We start from the raw sequence: 19198 nt of genomic DNA, 5'->3' as shown, positions 1-19198 counted from the left end.
GAAAGTCTACTCTTACGAGAACAATATTTGACTCAGGCAAACATTGCTCTTCTAAATAGCCCACGGTTATCCTGTACAAGGCACAATGAACAAAAAGTGTGTCTGACCAGCCAGGAGTATGTTCTTTCAAATCAAGAAAGTCCCCAAATTATTATCATAGTAATAAATAGCTCACCAATACAGTATTTCACAGTGAACATTTTTGCCAAACACCAGACACTCTCACTACTAACAAATAACTGAAGAGTACATTCCTAGTTAGTATGAGTGAAAATATCAGAATTTAGCCCTAAAAGTTTTTGTATACAAAGCCTTATGAACAGCTCACAGATAATGACAACTGTTTTTCTTTGGTTCTGTGAAGAAAAATGCTCAGTCAAATATATACTTACTTATATATAACTGTTCAAAAAGATTGATAGGATTTGAAGAACCAAATCTCTCTATGTATAACCAAGTCTCTGAATTTAGCTGGTGTCTCTGCAATGCTCTGCATACGTAAAGTAGTAAAGAAGCATTAATTAGTATTACTTTGCTGTCATATTACTGTTTTTATTCAGTCTCAGAGCCTGAGCAGTAACACTCCCCCATGACCTCCTAAAGCATCAATGCAGAGATGGCATGCCTCCTCACTGCCTGCTTTTTTCTATTTCTTTTCCTCTGAAATATTTTAAGGCTGAGGTAATAGCACACAGAAAATATGATATTTACTCTCTCTTCCAATGCAGACAGGCTTTGAAGTAATACAGTAGGCCTATCCCAAAAAACCAGAGTTTGCTACATTTCAATTCACACACACTATGAGCATTACTGAAGGCAACTCCTGTACCACTAAACAGAGGCGTATCTGCTTCCCCACTTAATAGCTGTTGACTCAGTCTTATGCTTCAGTTTACAGTCTGTCTTAGTAGCTTTAGTAGCTCACCCTAAGTGCAATGAACAGAATCCAACTAGATTTTGCAGGGAATTGCAGGAAAAAAATCCCCAAATGTCCTCTACTATTGTCTTCCACTTTTTATGATAAGGAAGTTGTCACTGTGGTCAGAAAGGAGAGACATACAGATGCAGAAAGAACTATTTAGAAAGGTAGTCTTTGAAAAAGCTGTTATTCAAGTGTCTGTCAGGGGGATCAGGTACAATTGCTCTGCTCCATCAATTTTTAATCACATCTGGCAACTGGCCTCAAGTTTCCAAGACTTTATGATGCCTTGAAACAAAAAGGGCAAAACGTTCTCCTCCATCATTTTGGAAGACATCAGGGCATTAACATATGTAGTAAGTGTAAAGACTCTTACAAAGCAGCCTTTTAAGAGCTGTGTGCTAATGGAGCTGCTCAAAGTATGTCAGTCAATCGTGAGACCAGTAGCACCACCTCATTTCTACCACAATGATATGATACCCCTAAGGCAAATATGGCCTTCAGGAGATGAAAAAATGAGAAAGGACAGCATCACAAATGAGTCCCCAAGCAATGTTAAGATAGAAGATTATCCTTAACTTAAATATAATACATAGCTTTACTGTGGGTTTTTACCTTGGAATTACCTAGGAATTTATTTCATAATTATCCATAACTATACAAAATTTGGAAGATATTTAGATCCCTTCTGCCAGCCCCCCCAAAAAGTAATTTTCTACTGGAAATACCTGCAATAGCCAACAAGAATTAAAAACAGTACTGGGCATCCACCTTGATTCCAAGCTGTGATATATGTAGCTTGTTGTTGTGTACATCAGAGGTTCATGCTTTCACAGTACCCGCAGGGACTTCTGGTTAGGGACAATTTCCTTTAATAAAAAGCACAACTGGGTATTTTTAGAAACAATTATAGTTTCTGACCTTATGTTTCTCCTAAAATCCTACATCCTAACCATAGTCAGAATCTTCTTCTAAAAAGCAGTCTTCAGACTTCCAAATCTTACTTTCAAGAATTATTTTTCTAATATCATTGCTGCCTCCTGTCTCTGCCACTGTTTTCTCAGGTATGTGAATTTGACCATCTACACTACAAAAGCTTCCAGGAGCTCACTACTGTAACCCTAGTCATCTTTTTGTCCATTTTGGACATTTGCACTAAAATACTTAAGTAGGGAGAGTAAATAATTCATCTGCAATAAGCACACGCACATACACTGCTTTTTAAATACTGTGCTCCTTTATTCAGGAGGGTTATTTTTCTGCCAGTCTATGAGATGAGCACTGAAGGGCTTTCAGATTAATGCTCGGGGACTTCAGGTTAGATGTTTTTCCAGGAGTGCTCTGCTCCCTGAGGGCAGGATACTGCTCTGACAGTCCAAGATGGTGCTTTACATTTTCTCCCTGAGGAGACCTGGTATCACCCCATATGGACTCTGTAGTGATATCAAACAGTGTGAAAATACACTAGAAGTCTAATTTAATAAATAATCAATATGAGTATATTCTTATTACTGTTCTCATGCAGAAAATTTATGTCCTGCTGTGCAAATAGCAGAGTATGTTCTCCCTGAGATTAACATTTTGGGTCAAGCTCTTCAAGCAGAGATTTCTCTCCTGAAGTGTTTGTGTACACAAGTCCTAATCGGTCCAGGAGTTGGTGCATATAAATTGGCATGAACTGAGAGATGAGAATCGGTTTGTACATGGAGTAAGAGAGAGTTCTCCTCCCTGGTACAGTCTAATTCAGAACAGTCTTTGTAGACTAGACACATTATACATCGGGGCTAAAAACTTCAAACTGATAGCGCATTTTAGGAAACAAAAGCAATGAGATGTTAGGTTCCCACTCTGAACAGCTTTCTCTCCACTGAGTACTGGGGGAACTGGGGAGACCCACCTCACCAGGCTGAAGCCAGTCTCTGGCCACTAATCTCCTAACTCCCACTTGCAGAAATGGTGACAGCACAAGAAGATCCTAAGCCAAGTGGACACTGAAAATCTATCCAACTATATTATGGTGGATCACCACAGACTGAAACAGAGAAATGATTTTGCAGATTCAGACTGATAAAAAATACTAGAACAGCCTTAGGAGGAAGTTGCTTGAGGTCTGAAAGCAAAGGATAAATCCTAAATTCTAAACACTTTGGTGGGTTCCACATGACAAATATTTTTGGTACTGTAATACATTCAATTTCTGTGACTTTTACTGAATAATTTGTGTCAATCTGATTTTCAAGACGAAAATTAGTTTTCAAGAATAGCCAGTAGCATCTCTGAATGACTTTCTTGAACTGGCAGTAGCTGAATTGCCCTTGGATAGTCAAGACAAGCTCCAAATCAATGGGAAAAACTCCTGCCCATTCATGGTTAATATTTTTTTTGTAATATTCTGAAGAATAAACCATATGTGTGAGCCATGATGTTTTATAACTGCAGATGGGGAGACACAGAAGGAGATTGAGTCTAAACACAGTATTCATGAACTTCTAAAACTCTCCTTGACTGTACATACATTTTAATATAGTTCGAGATGTTATATCCAAGTTTATTTCTCTTTTAAACGTTATTTAATAGAAGGTACATGGAGTTAATAATACTTTTAAAGGTGGCAAAGTAGAAGAAGACCAAAATAACTGTTGCTTTATAGGTGCAATGTACTGATATAACCTTCTTTAGCCATCTGTAAGCTGGATAGTTGCTTACTATGCTTGGTAACCTCAGACCAAATTCATCACTGGCTATCCATCTGCTGAGCTGGAATACATTAGGGATGAACTGGCAGGGTGAGTCCCGTATTTTCTTTATGATGAGTTGCTTAACAATTTTTCAGTCTAATAATTGAAAAGATTTTATGGCAAACCTAAAAATGTGTTCCTTCTACGTCTGTCTCCACAACACAACTCACAGAGCTTCACCTACTAATTTCCTCATAATGCTTTTAATTTCTGCTTGTGTTACAGTATATTTGTACTATTACTTTCAAATGAAATAATATTCATACCACCTGTCTCTCTGGGACACCTCCCTGCACCCCAATATAATTTCAGAATCTATTGGCCAGTTTCAGTCAGATATGACAGGGGGAGCCGGGTCTCAAAGATACTACATTTTAGAAAAGGTGGTGTTGGGCAGAGAAAATCATACAAATTAGTATTCCAATAAGGGAAAAGCATTTGTGGGGGGACCCACTATCCATACTGAGAAGCAGTAGACAGTTGGATAAAGAGTACACAGCACTCTGCATCAGCCACAGCATATGTACCATTTTCCCAACCAATATTCAAGGGATGAGAGAGATCTGAGGAGTGGCATGGAAGAGGGGAAGTAAGGACTTGGTTTCAGTGAGGTGGGGGGAAGGAATCCAAATCAATAGGAAACTAAGCTGCACTGCCGCCAGTGCTCAGAAAGCAATTCATTTAGCTCAATTTTACAATATTCTCTATGCTGAGAATAAAGGTCAACCACTACTCATCACTGGGCAATGGGCTGCTCCAACTTTTGGCAGCTCCAGAATGACTCATAAGAGGAACATATCACTGATGCATTCTTTGCCAGTGTTGCAGGAGTGACTGCATAATGTCCTCACTGCATAATGTCCTCACAGCATAATGCCCTCACATTGTCCTTGCAGCCCTGTTCCTCCCACGTTTTACTTCTTTAGAAACTCCAAGCAAAGAAGATGCTAAGGGGCTGTTGCACTGAGTAGGAGCTCTGTAGCCAGCCCCTGCCCTGAGCTATGTACTTGCCTAGGTCCAAAAGCTCCTAAAAGAGGCAGTTGCAAGAAAGGACCCTGGAGCACCATATTTCCTGGTGCTACAGATCTACTAAATTCTGGCACAAATGTGACAGAAGAGACAACCAAAAATGAGGAAATAATCATGCCCATAGAAAACCAATAAGCAGCCAGCCATTCTTGAAATATACATCAAGTACAACATCTCTGGAGACCCATAATCTCTTCCACAAACCATGTCATAATCAAAGGCTGTACAAAGCCCATCTTCTACCAATACCAGTCAAAAACACATAATGCATCTACCAGAACAAGGCTTTTACTCAGTGCTGCTCAAACATTCAGTGACAAATGAGCTGGTACCTTACAGAGTTTACAGTGTTCACAGGCAAAAAAGGAAAGGATAAAAAAACAAAAGCATGGAGACTTACGGATGGTCATCCTATGAAGGCAGGAATTTAGCTCCTCTGAGTTAAATGCAGACATGAGCTCAACACACTCAAACCAAGTAGAGCCCAGGACCTCCTCCCTCTGGGATGAGTGCTATAATTCTTGGGTTATTATGCAAGGGGAAGATAAGTCACATCCATCTTCAAATGAGTAAATGGATCCCAACTGAATGGAGGTGCCAGTATTTATTTCCTATTGTTCCTCTATATTCCCAATGGAAGAGGTGTTTACTTGAATGAGACAGACTGAATCATCCTCGGGTGGGTGGATGGATGGAGAGGGGGAATGGATCTCCCCCCACAGGTCTTTAGTAAGCAACTGCTGCTCTCCTTAGACTGTACAAGAGATTTAAGCAGCTATGACAAATGGACTGGACCATCTCCTTAACTCCGGGTACCTAAAACCTTGAATTAAATGGACTGGATTCTCCACAAGACACATTGACTCTCTAGCAAATTCCATAATTTCTTGATTTTTCAAACAAATACCATGGTATTGCTAATTATAGTGGGCTTGACTTTCATCTGGAATAAATTAGTGTTGTTGCTGCCAAAGACTGGCCTGGAAAATCCATGTAAAACTGCAGGATCCTTGCAAGAAAATGAGGCTCTGTGTTAGGTGGAGCCTTGTTGCTAGGAAGGCCTGTTGGTGAATGTTTTAATCCAAAAGATTAAAAACATGATTTCACATTATGGTCTCTGATTTAGCATGGTAAACAGCCTTCAAAACCACAATCTAGTAACAGTGCCTTTGTGCCTGCTTGCCGTCAATGGCAGACTCTTTTATCTTTCTTTTTTTTCAAAGTTATCCACCAAAACAAAACAGAATAAAATCAAGAGCTTTTTCGAAGGTAGAACATAATTTCATCTTTAAGACAAAGAACAGAAGAGCATGGGTTTTCCCTGACTATGGACTTCTTGTAATTTAACTGAAGATAAATATTTAGACAACACCCAATGGGATATCTAATTGTCAGGAACTATTATATATAAAGAAAGTGCTAGAGATTTTCAGACTTGTTTTCCTATATGTGTTGACAACTCATTCCTATCATTTACACTCTGACATATAAATACAATCACTGCTATAATTTGTAAATTGTTAATATTAGGACTGTAGGGATGGCTATGCTTTCAGTTCTACATAAAAAAGACAGCTTTTACATCAACATCTGCCTGAACTTCCACTACTTTCGCATCCACTATTTGTAGTCCTCCTCCTTCTCCTTGGCCTATTTTTTTTCTCATTGCTCCCCTGTCTGATTTGATCTGGGAAGCTGCACACCCTGCCTGGTCTTGGCTCCTGTGATACTCATAAACCATGAAAAAAATAAACACAGGGAAGGAAAGGACAAAACCAAAAGCAGGGGGATATTTGGGATATCTCTAGCTGTGCATGTAATCAGGCAATGGCACCATCTGAACCGAGACATAGTTTCTCTCCTATTCTTTCTCTCCTCTCCCTTACTCAGTTTTTGTGAAAATGAAAGGTCTTCAGGTCAGGACCATGACTTCTCATAAATGTGTCCAGCACTCAGGGCAATAGAACTTGCAATGGGGACAACTGGTTCATTAAATGTTACTGTCCTAAATCAGGAACTACTCATTAGACCTGACAAACAGGTAGAACAAGACTAAAAGTTTCTCAGTACTGTTACAGATTTACTCTTATTTGAGGGTAAATTTTCCATATCTCAGCTTATCTAAGTGTAAAATAAATTCTATAAGAATACTTAGTTCAAAGAGATCCTGTGAAGTATTACTAATTGGAATTTGAAATCTCTGGAGGAAAACCACCATGCAGTATCTAATAACTGGAACTGCATGGACAGAGTCTCTAGTTGATTACCAGTGAAACTACAGATAAGATACTATGTTAACAGATACAGAAAAAGAACTTTAATAAGAAAGGCATGTACCAATAGCTGAAGTATTTAATGACTTTGTCAGCATGCATTTGTCAAACTTTGTTGGGTTTTGTGTACAACCACAAAAACACCTCCAAAAGGATCAAAAGAATGTTATTTCTCATATCAGAAAAATAATTTTACTCAGAGAATAAGAAAATGAAACCACTTCTCACAAAGAAAAATGAACTTGTAAGATGATGCAGCTCTGAAACAAATTACATATATTCTACTAATCAATAAAATACAGTTGCCAAGGCAACACTGACATCAGAAAGTGAAATACAGAGGTCTGTCTTACATAAACACATACACATACCAATATGTTATGTGAACTTTTGCAATCTAGCAGTGACTTCAAGGAAAAATATGTTTTTACAAAAGAACACATATTTTCCCAGGCTTGATAGATTCTTGTGTAAGAGCTTTTATGAGATTTTAGACAAGTTGTATTTTGTTTGGTAGTCTTTGTTCTTGTTCTTTGCTTACTGGAAACAAAGAAATGTTGGGAAAAAATGTCTTTCAATGAAAATTAATTCTTGCTATTAAAGTGACTTAAAACAGTCACAACTGGATGGGGGAAGAAACTCTGTCAAAGCATTTGAATATTGATCCTGAACATAGTTAAAACTAAAAAGTTTGAATTTTTAGATCCTATTTGTATTATATTATACAGATCTAAAGGGACAAATTCTGAGTACCAGGATTGTAAATGAGAAAGGATTTTTTTGCATAGTACTTACAATTCTCATTATATGTATCTTTAACCTGAAGACTCAGTTCTGCCGCCTTATTCAACACCTATCACAACCCCACTGAGCTGAGTGGAATGAATCACAGAGTGGGATGCTATTGAGCATGACTGTGGGTGATACTGACCAGCCCCTTCTAATTTCTGGTTTTGTATTTAATTTGAACAGTTCATTAAATTATTTCATAGCTCACTGCCAGAACCTCTCAGCACAAATGTAGGTTGCTGGTACAGGCTGATTCTTTTGCTGAAGCTAAGTAAAACCAAGGTTTCCCAGCAATGTGCACAACTCCTTGCCCCTTTTTGCAAAAACCATGGACAATACCTGCTGGTCATAGGATACCATCTCATGGCTCTCTAAATTACTGCTCATGTTTCACCCATCTGTGTGCTCAGCCACCTGGAGCTGGCAGATATTTTCCTAACTTGGATGCCATAGCAACCAGGGCTGAGGAATTAAGGCAGAACTATAGTGGTCTATTGAATTCACTCTGGAAGCTCGGGTGGGCAATATAAATGTAATATAAATAAATAATATTAAGCATGAGGGTGTTCCACTGCTGCCTTAAAGATCTGCCAGCATGCTCATTATCAATACTAGATTTTCAAGACTCTATTTTCTGAAAGATGATTTTCAAACAATTTTTTAAAATTAACTGGTTTAGTTCATTCAGCACCCAAGTTCACTGAAAAACTCCAATGGATATATCCTACTGAGATCTGGATCAGCCTCCTGATTTTCAGTTTAGTTAAAAAGTGAAGTTAATTCATTATGCAGCTGTCTGAAATGTTCTTGTAATGACAAACTTGTGGTGTTTTTACAAAGAACTGAGAATATGGGATGGTATTTTCAGGTATGTATAAGCAATTACAGTCCAAACAAAACAGTGTGTTCATTCCTCATTGGGTTAAGTAATGAAAAGACTGACTGTTATGTGTGATTACCTCTTCTATTAATTTGGATGCATAAATTAGACATGTTCTTACAGGCCTCTGGACATTTAATGCACTATATAAGTGCTAAATATTAACATACATCTACATTTTGAATACAGTGGCTCAGAAGCACAAGAGGGGTACACATCACTGTGGCTGTATCTACCACATTTGTTCCTGGTCATCTGTGTGCATATTCCTGCAAACCAAATTAATACAACAGAGCTGCCCAAGTAGGTCATTAGCCAGTGGTGGAGGGATGTGACAAATTAACATCTCCTGAACAAACAATTTACCAAATCCTTCTTCTCTGACAAGCAAGGGCGCATGCCCTGCTCCAGGTATACCAGCTTGGACACACAGACAGAGGAGAGACACAGAGGGAAGGAGTAATGCCTGGTTGTTATATTTTGCTGAGTTGAAAAAGAAGATGCAGAGGTGCTTTTTGGAATTGGGGTTTAGGGTGTAGATATGGGGGCCTCAGGGACACAGGCAGCAGAGAGTAGGTGCAAGCTCCAAATATTTTGCCAAAAGTAAGCCAGGTGGGACCATGTTGTGACTTTTCAACTGTACATCAGTGTTCATGGCTGGCAAATGACTGCCATTTGCAGTTTTCATCCCTGTTCAAAGTCTGTGTAAGAAACGCAAAAGCAAATAGTACTCCTATTTCCCCCAAAGTCACACCCAAACGGAAGGGCGATTTCACACAGAATAGATAAGTCCAGCCTTTGCTCCTCCCAGCAGCACTCCATGAAGATGCTCCAGCCACCAACCCCTTCTGCAGGACCACTGTTTCCCGCTCACCTTCTGCCCAAATTGTTGGCTGCGTTGGCAAATTTCAAGGACTGACACAGCCCTAACCAGTGATTTCTCAAGACCTTCCATTTCATTTACAATTCAGAAACTTGATTCCACCTTTAAAAGACAGCTACCACTGTTTTTACCCTTAGATGGAAGACCTTGTCCACAGAAGTCCCCTCAATCAATCCTTTCCTTTTGTCTATAACATCCACAGATTTAACAGAAGCTGTTCTGCTACACAGGATGATTATGTTTTACTGAGTCTATTTGCCTTCAAAAGCATCAATAAATCAACAAACCAAAGGTAATTAAGGAAAAGAAAAATGCTAAGAGCTTGATTTAAATATGAAAACTCCAGAACATTCAGGACTCAACTCAGCCCATCCTGTCTGTCCCTCTGTGCAAAAATGTTCTTCAAACAGCAAGTGAGCTTAGCTCGTCTGGATGTGTTCAGTGGATGGAAACTGAGTTTAATGTAGCTCCCCTGGCTTTTATCTGCTTAAATCAGAATCCTATTATTATTTTAACTTTACAATCACTTAATTAAAGCAATGTCCTAGCCAAAAAAAATTGCCTGGGTGGCCTGAATATTATACCCCCATATTTTTTACGAGGTGACCTTTCTGCTGAGTTCAAGAAACCATGCTTGTTCACTAGATTTGGGTGGGAGTTTTGCTTATGAGGATTATGAGTACATTACAAGCAAAGCCTACTTGATTTATGCATAATTTTTCACTGAAGGTACAAAATAAGTAGCCATCAACTTAATGCCATTTAATGCTGAAGGCTTTAAAGGGTCAAATAAAGTCATCCTTTTTATGGGACAGCAAAAATTCATGATTCTAGGTTAGGGTTATAAATGAATAAGTAAATCACTTATGCATTGCATTCAGTTGGCCCCTACTTCGAACTCATTTAGTACATAACAGTTTTGTTATTGCCGTATGTACTGCGCAGATATTCAGTGGGAAGTTTTATAATGTTCCACGGCCTACAGAGCTCCCTTCTCTTTTTTAAATCTAATTTTCTGTTTTTAACAATGGCTGATAAGAAAACAAGAGTCAGCTGTAGCCCTACCACCCAGCCTACGCTCGTCATGTACTATATTGCAAAATACAAAAGGACAAAATTTATTAAAAAATGTGATAATGCACAATGTGTATAAAATATGTTCTGAGATATTTTACCTGTAAGAAGTAGCGCACTCAGGAAAGCACCTTTGTGATGCCCACATGAAGGATGTTTCCAGGTAATGAAGAGACTTAAAAGCTGACTAATAAATATCTAAGGACTGTGTACACAGTAGCCAAAATGGCTGGAGCCCGCGCACACCGTCCTACAAATTCTTACAGAAGAGGAAGGGTCAAGGGCTTGCATTCCCCAGATATGCTCTAAATTACCAGAAGAATGCAGTCCTGTTGGATGAAAAACCAAGTTTTCATCAGCTTTTCCCCCTACTTCCCAAATGCAAGATTAAAGGGAGACACCAGACTTATACTGTTTATCAGCATTACCGCATTAAGAGTCCTCTCAGTGAGGAAGACAGTGCCCCTCAAGGACCCCATGATAAAGGCAGATCTTCTAAAAAAGTCACCAGGCACTACTAGATTTGGTCTGTGTCGTAGGGCGGTTCAGTGGCATACCCAAGGAAAAGAACCAGTACCTTCACCTGGAACCCATGGAACTGCCCACTGCCCTCCTCAATTAGATCTACAAAAAAGCAGGAAAGGCTCAAACTCAGTTAATCAAGAGCAAAGCCAGCTACCCCTCTGGGAAGGTCCCAACAAGAAACTGTTCTGTGGGAGGATAATCAAAACATGCAGTGGCTAAGAAAATTAAGAAAGTAGAAAAGGTTACAATTAATCTAAAATCCCATAAATAGAAAAGGTTACAATTAATCTAAAATCCCATAAACTTACAAATCAGAGGCCAACACATGAGTAACAAAGAGACGCCTGATAGCCATAAGCACATTCTCAACAAACAGATACAGAAAATGAGTGCGCATCAAGACATCATGATGAGCAGTGATGCCAAAGAACTTGAGTGGAATGAACAGGACAGTAGTGCAGAATGCTGTTCAGATGTGAGGTAATACTGGGTTTATTCTTGGGCTACTGTTTAAGCACAGTAACTCCTACCGATCTGATAAAAATAATTGATAAAGATGTGAAGCTTCCTCAGTGGTTGGGAAAGTAGAAGATCTTTCTTTCTTTCCCACTCTGTCAATGAAGAATGTCTTGACTGTACTAAGTGGTTATGTCTGGGAAACTGGACATGATGGGAGAGACACAGTACATTTCTTTTTCTCCAGGATTGTTACATGACCCTGCATTGGACTGGGCATTGTAACCTGTGAAGAGACTGAAGGGTACAAAATGAAGTAGTACTGTGATTTAAAAAATCCATTTTCTCCCCATTTTTGTTAAACTTCAACCCAGTAGCAGCGTACTGACTAGGAAATGTATCCCCCCAGTCTACTTGCATCACATGAAAATGTTGGCATTGATTCCCTGCAACATGAAAGAAAATGTCTGTAGATATGTCTGGTATATAACAATCAACTGTCATGCTGTGACATGAGACTAATTGATTTGAAGGCAAACACCTTGACAGACAGGCAAGCAGAGCACACACAAAAATAACAGTAAGGTAAAGAAAAGACACTGATGTACAGCATATCCCTCTTGTCTCTACTGTGCTTGACAAGCTCTTTATTCCTTACAAATAAAGAAACACCAGGAATTGTGGCTATTTTAGCAACAAACGTCAGAAGAAAATTGTATCATCATCCTAGCATAAAGACCTCATGTGCCAAAGTGGGATGAGCTATTTCAGCAAGCCCTGCACATTGAAAGCAGACTTTCCCCCCAGACCTTTCACAAATTCTTTCCTCCCTCTTCAATAACAGCACCCACCATCAGCCAAGCTACCAGCAGGCTACAGAGAGCTGTACCCATTTCTGTCCATTCCCCTTCAGACCTCTGCAAATCATAATTTCCAAAATGTGCCTGGCTCTAGTGGAAGCAGAACCCGCAACTTTCAGCTCACAGAGACTCAGAAAGAAGAAGCAAACCTCTGGCTGTGGGTAGTAGCAAAAGCAGCGGCAGGATGTACCCGGCTGCCCAGCACGGTCTGGTTCCCTCAAAAGGTGCCAACAACCCTAACCAGAACAGGATGTTGGGATAATGTAAAAAATCCACTTTTTTTTCCCCAGTTGTCCCCACCATCAGTCACCGTGCCCCCTCCCCCTAAGTAAATGAAATCAATCAGCAGGGATTTCTGTAAAATACATAAAACAGTCATCTTCCAGACTCTACCAGAAGATAAATGGTTCCAGACATTGGACTGCAGCCATTTTCCCACACATGCTACAGTGTTTTGTCATCCATATTGGGCCATAATAGTGAGTGGGTTTTGTGTTTTGTTTTTTTTGGTTTTTTTTTTTTTCCTCAGTCAGCAGCCAATGCTTCTGCTTATAACTCATACATTAAAATCACTGCAACAAGAGTAATTTTTCTGTACAATTTGTAATAGAACAGTTTCATTCCCAATAATACAGTCTGGGCTCTTTTACAGAACTTTGACACTTCTCTGCTACAGCTCATATCGCTTTATCACTCCCAGCTGGAGCTTCACAAACCTTTTTAGGATTAAAGTGTATCACCCCAAATACAAGCCACTGAACTGAAATGAGCATGAAACTATGAGCAGTGCAAGACTTATCTGAGAACCTGCTAACAAGAAATAATGGGATTGCTTACAATATCTCACTCTGGCTTTTGTATTAGTTTCAAAGAAGAATACAAATACATGACAAAAGACGCATCACGATGTGAGTTTACAATTTTAACATATTTTAAAGCAAGTCCTTAATAATCTGTTAACAAAAAATGCACTTTGGAAAGAACCATGGGGCTTTTTCATTATTAAGAAATGTGCAACCAAATTCTATCCTTAATTAAATCAGGAGTAATTTTATTAACTGCAGTAGACTTAAACCTGACTTACATCAGTGTAAGTGAGGGTAGGATTTAGCCCCGGGGTGTTTATACACTGTAGTTCCAGTTAGTTTAGATCTATTTGGGTGGGAACTCCTTTCCCCTTTCCAGAAAAAATATTCTTGCCTACCCTTTTTCACCTTACAACTGGGGCCAAAGCAGTCTTTTCTTCTAAGATATTTTTCAGAAAGGTTATGAACAAATCTTATCCTCAACAGGAGATGACCTTATTAAACAAAACCACCCTCTGAAGTGATGGACACCAGCAGTTTTAAAGTTTGTTTACAAGTTTTTAAACAAGCCACCTCAAACAGATAAGATTATTTACATCTTAAAAATAAATAAAAAACTTTAAGTAAAAAGCTGTTTTATAAAGGAGCTACTTATGTCAGTTTTCAAAGCTGAAAAGCCCTTCCAAACAGTACTAGCTGCTGTATTAAACATCCCTGCTACAGTATAGAAACTTACTGTCCACAGATATCCTTGGGCTTCACTGTACATTTGAATCAAAATCACTTTCTTCTGTACTTCATTTTCTTCTCTCTTGAAATCGGATTCCTAGTTCCTGACAGATGGCTCCTCTGTCACCGAGTGCTGCTTCCGCCTCCTTATCGCTGCCAGCTAATACTTCCACGATGCTTAGCTGTTGTCTGCGGAGCTGTGCTCTACATCATTTCTACTCTGATCAATGCTCCGCTTGGTTTTAGGTTGGTTTCTAGTCCCGCCTCCTGCTCTTGAAGAAACGAAAACTCACAGCTGGATTTTCTATAAATCATCCGTTTTAACAGTGGCTGAGCAAGTATGGCAAATACTACAGCTAAGACCTGCTGCTCTATTTGAAACTTCAAAAACAATTCCTCATCTTAATGATGCACACATGAAAGTTAATCATGTACTAAAATCACTAATACTGAAAAATAGTGGCCAGATAATTGTGACCTTCAGGGCTTAGAAGCTGATGAATGTAATACAAAACTCCTCTCTGTTCCAGAGGGGGAATATGGTAAAACATACTGCCTCAGTGAACTGCTTTATATAGTGCTTTGCTTTGAACAGGAGCTTGTCATTCTTACAAAGAAAAATTTACATTTGCAATACAGAGCTTTTTCACAGACTAACCCAGTGTACATACTGTTTAGGCTAGCAGCCCTAAGCTTGAAAGAGCCTTTACCATCATAGCAGCTCTTTTGAAGTGTGGGCAGGAAATACTTTTATTTTCTGCACAGCACTAAGTGCACTATAGAGCGCTGAACTCATTATCATGTTTAGCAAAGCGTGGAGTATAAAAGCAAGGTGGTACCATAAAACCAGTGCTACGAACTTTGTTCCCATGAACAGAGCAAAACAGAGCTGAGTTTCTGTAAACTGTAAATTGTTTTAATCCTCCACCCTCCAGATCTTCTTAAGAAACTGTGCTGTGGAAATTAAAAATGACTGGGCAGATCTGGATACAGTCTGAATGGGCTGCAAAATCCTGGGGTTCTCGGGTTTTTCTATGGTGAGAGCCGCATCCAAGCTGAAAGTGTTGGCAGGGCTAAAACCAGCTCCTTCCTTGCAAACAGTTCATTGTGTCCTGGTGGCACACAGTCTCCTGACTGCTGCCCATGCTGAAGAGCAGCTGAGCTCCTGACGTAGGCTAGATGAAGGACCCCTCGAGTTTCAGCTCCACTAGCAGCTCAGGGAAGGGTGCAAGAGCGGCATGTGCTGGGAGCAGCTTTTCCCCAGCTGTGCCACTTGACTCCCAGCAAGCAGAGACCCTGGGGGCTTCCCTGGACAACTGCTGGAGCTGGACTACTGCGTCACCAGTCTTGTATGAATGGATCTCATCCTTTTTTGAAGTGTCTTTCACCCAACCCTAATGTGTTCCAAAAACATAGTGGAAAAACACCAAAAAAAGCACTTCTGTCTACTTACGCTGACTCTCTAATCACTTCATTACATGCCCCACAGTTATCCCAAGTTCAGTTTTTCCACACAATAGATGACTTCACAGGCTTCTGTCAGATCCCGTTTAAGTCTTTTTTTTCCCTAAGCTGAAGAACCTCACCTGTTTGATGCTGGGACTGGTCAGCCTTGCTGCCCATCCCTGTATGTACTACCGCTTCCATAAACAATACAGTTAGCCCTTTAGTTCATATAGTAGAAGCTGATGTTAGAACATCTGAGCTTGTCTTGCTCCCAATCTGTGACTGATATTTGTAGAAATGGGAAAATTCTCATTTCTTTGCTTACAATTCTGCAAACAGTAGCTGAGGACAGTCAGTTGTCATCTTGCGATGCGATCCAACGGCTCTCCACAACGACCACATGAGTGGCTTGCACACAAGAATTTGAGAACAACTACACCAGACTAATTTCCAAATGGTTACTAGCCAGGCAGCCTAGGAGAAAGCAGTATGGATTAAGTAGCCAGGAATGCTCTGAACTGCGGACAGCACTGCTCTGATGCAGCTACTACTCTCTTAACCAGCAGCCATAAGACACAAGTCCTGGGCCCCTGTCCAAGCAACTGTGACTCAGATTTGAAGTGCTGAAATGACAGTGCTCTCCTGTGGATGCACTGTTTGATCAGTGCCAGTAACTCGATGATGAAGAGTGAAACAAGCAGGGGAGAAGCACCATCCCTGTGCCTGATCCAAATATGTACTGGCAAATACAATAAATCTGCTTTCCAGGTGCTGCTGTACATTCAGTACTTATCAGTTGTCAAAAAACACATGAATGATTAAAATTACTTGCTTGACCTTTAAAATGTACTTGAAAATCCATAAATGAGACCAATCAGTAGTACGTAACTATTTGAATAATAACAGAATTTTGAATCTCTAGCAAAGGCTGTAAGAGGAGATTAAAGGCTTGATACCACAATGTGACATGCACTATATGAACCCCGGATGGGATTCTTGCAAGGACTTTTGCAGAGCATTTTGTCTGCTGACTGGAGTAACGTTTATGGCACATAAGGCAAAATTTGCTCTTTCTCTGCCCTGAGACTGTTGACCATCACCTGAACAGCAAGGAAAAAAGCCTGCTGCAAGTGAAAATAAATATATTTACTCTACATCATCCTCCACGTGCTTTGGTTCCAGACAGTGCACTGTGCTCCTTGGGGATGAATGGGAAGATCTGCTCCCACCACTAGTGAGTGTTCAGTTCACAGGCTCAAACTAGAGTAAATCCACAATAAAGCAGCAAAATGTGGTACCACAGATGTTGGTTTATCAGGACTGTTTCTCTCTGCAAATCTTCTCCTATTGGGCCACACTATTTGCTAATTGAGAACAGAGCCCTACAATAGTCCAGTATGGCTGAACACAAGATGGCCATGGAATGAACTCAGGTCCAGATCATCTGCACTGCTGGTTCTCTCTCTGGCTCTTTTTTGGACAACTCCTACCAACCTCCTAAGCAGTGTGAACATGAGTCAGTCTATGCTCCATGGCTGTGGGATGCCTGACCCTTCCTTGTTCAGTAGTACAGATGTCATCCCAGGGCTGAAGGACAGTGGTTCCTCCTACCAGTTTTGTGCAGATTCCCCCTCACTTCCCCCTCACCTGGAGACAGTTGTGAGATCTGCTGAGACTGGACACCATTCAAAAATCAGACTTCACAAACTGTGGCTCCACAGGTCAGATTGCTAATTAGTCCCAGTATCATTTAAAAAGAGATTAGAAAATGTCATATGAAGTGAAAGACTGGAAGACCTACTGATTTATTCAAGTGGTAGGATGACCCCTTACCCAGAAGTTCAACAGGCAAGAACGCTCTGCTGGGGAAGAGCTTAGGGTGCCACACAGATCTTCATTTGGGCCTTCTGACCTGTAGCCTCTCCCTCTGCTGACACTTGGGGAATCACCAGAAGAAACATGATCAAGCATTTTGGTGGGTGAACTTTTGTCAGAGGAAGACCTTTCACTTTGATTTAAAGAGCTACTTTGCAATGAGCTAGGACTCCATCCAAGGACCTTCAGCTCTCACAGACCCTATGATGAAAGTATGGCAGAGGGAGCAAACGCAGAGCTCCATATGAAAGCTCTGGTGGAAGTCTGCCCGGCCTTGTCCTTAAAAAAGCTGGATCATAAAATCACAGGGCCCTAGCATAATTCAGGTTGGAAAGCACCTCAGGTGGTCTCAAGTCCAACAGTCCCTTTGGTTTTCTGATCCTGCTGAAACACTAAGTTCACAAATAGTTTCAGCTCCCTACAACCACAGTGGAGGGGAAGGAGGAAGAATAAATTACTTGTCATTTTCACCTAACGACTTGTAAACAGGAAAGCTTGGCCTTCTCTGCGCAGTGAGGATGGCTATGCCTGCTTGGCCCTGGACTCTTTTGGGGAGCTGAATTAATTTAATATGTTTAGCCTTCTACCATGAGGCTGTTGGGGGAAAAGTTTTTATAGTTTAAAAGCACTCTGAATTCAGTGTATTTGCTTATAATGTGGTAATCAGAATTATTAAAAACCTTGTATTTTGCATCTTAAAACTCTTAAGATACTAAGAACACATTATTTCTTCTTACTGTCAGATTTTGCTTTGCTAAGACAGCATGCATGAGCCATTAGATAGATTTGGAAATGCCTTGAGCCCCTTGAGAAGAAACACCAGGTATGAGGACACTGCTGGAAAGATGAGCAAGATGAAGATGCTCATCTATGAAAATGAGCACTCGCGTCTGCTTACATCTCCCCACCACTGCTCTGCAGACTTCCTCCTCGGATGGTTGGGACCTCTGTTTTCAGCTGAAACTTCTTCACAGTTGGGCTACACGGTCTTCCAGCTCTTTTTCCCCCTCATTCATGTTTACCCTCCAGTTGCAGGTGAGAGTAACCTTGTCCTGGAGACTAAAACACATCCCTGTTTCAGTCTCCTTTGATAAAATAAACCATTTCCCCTCTAACAGCTTTTCTGAATCCACTGATGCAAGCTGAATGGGGGCTGGATCATGGGGAATGAGAAGTGAGTGCAGCATTGCAGATGGGGCCCCACGGTGCCACGTACTCATGTGTCCTGTGGAAATACGTTGCTGGACAGAGCTGACAGCTGGGCTGCCCTGCCAGGCCACATCTCAGGAGTGACTTGCAATTATTCTCCAGTCTGCAAACACATTCAAGCCTTTGATCTCCTCCGTCACTCCCAACGGCCAGCCTCCTAGATGATGCCAGTATTTCCTGCTGCTATCCCCTAATCACGCTACCACACCACCGATAACCACCGTACGACCACAAACAGAGCTGTCTGCAGAGGAAAGGCACACAGAGCCAGTGCCCCACTGCTTGTTGCTTCCCTTTCATCCTGTTTTATTACTGGATGTCCTGTGCTAACCCTGGCAGATTCTGGAGGAGAACTCAAAGCAATGGTTTTATTTTGTGCTACGAGGACCAGGCGAACCCTGTCTTCAGGCTTCCTCTACAAACACACTCATATTTTTTCCTAAAGGCTATGAAATTTTGAAAAGTTACAGACAAGGAACATAAAGTGCTGCATAACACAGATATGCCTTCAGCAAAAAAGACAAGGGGAAAGGAAAAATAGTATCAGGGTTATTACTATTTGAAACTCTGCATCAAAGTGGTCATTTCAAGGCAAAATCAAAAGAAAAATATGATTTGCAAACTTCCCATATAAAGCAGAAAATTGTAATGATAATGTGTTGAGTGGGGATTTTTTTCTTGGGCAGTTTTCATGCAGTAGATGCTCT

General features: G+C 40.4%; 1 protein-coding gene across 13 annotated transcripts in view; it reads right to left on the bottom strand.

Moving 5' to 3' along the window:
• Positions 1-19198, bottom strand: part of STARD13 (StAR related lipid transfer domain containing 13) — a 328586-nt gene that overhangs the window by 62919 nt on the left and 246469 nt on the right. Inside the window, exon 1 of one of the 13 annotated variants that reach the window (XM_074815865.1) lies at positions 13969-14096. The exons of the other annotated variants lie outside the window; for them this stretch is intronic. The gene's annotated coding sequence lies outside the window, so the exon portion shown is untranslated. Of the gene's footprint in view, positions 1-13968; positions 14097-19198 lie in introns of those variants that run through there. 13 annotated transcript variants of the gene reach the window in all.

Source organism: Strix aluco, chromosome 2 (genome assembly GCF_031877795.1).
Source record: "Strix aluco isolate bStrAlu1 chromosome 2, bStrAlu1.hap1, whole genome shotgun sequence".
NCBI lineage: Eukaryota > Metazoa > Chordata > Aves > Strigiformes > Strigidae > Strix > Strix aluco.
The sequence above is the reverse complement of the archived record's forward strand: the minus strand, read 5'-3'. Positions and strand labels throughout refer to the sequence as shown.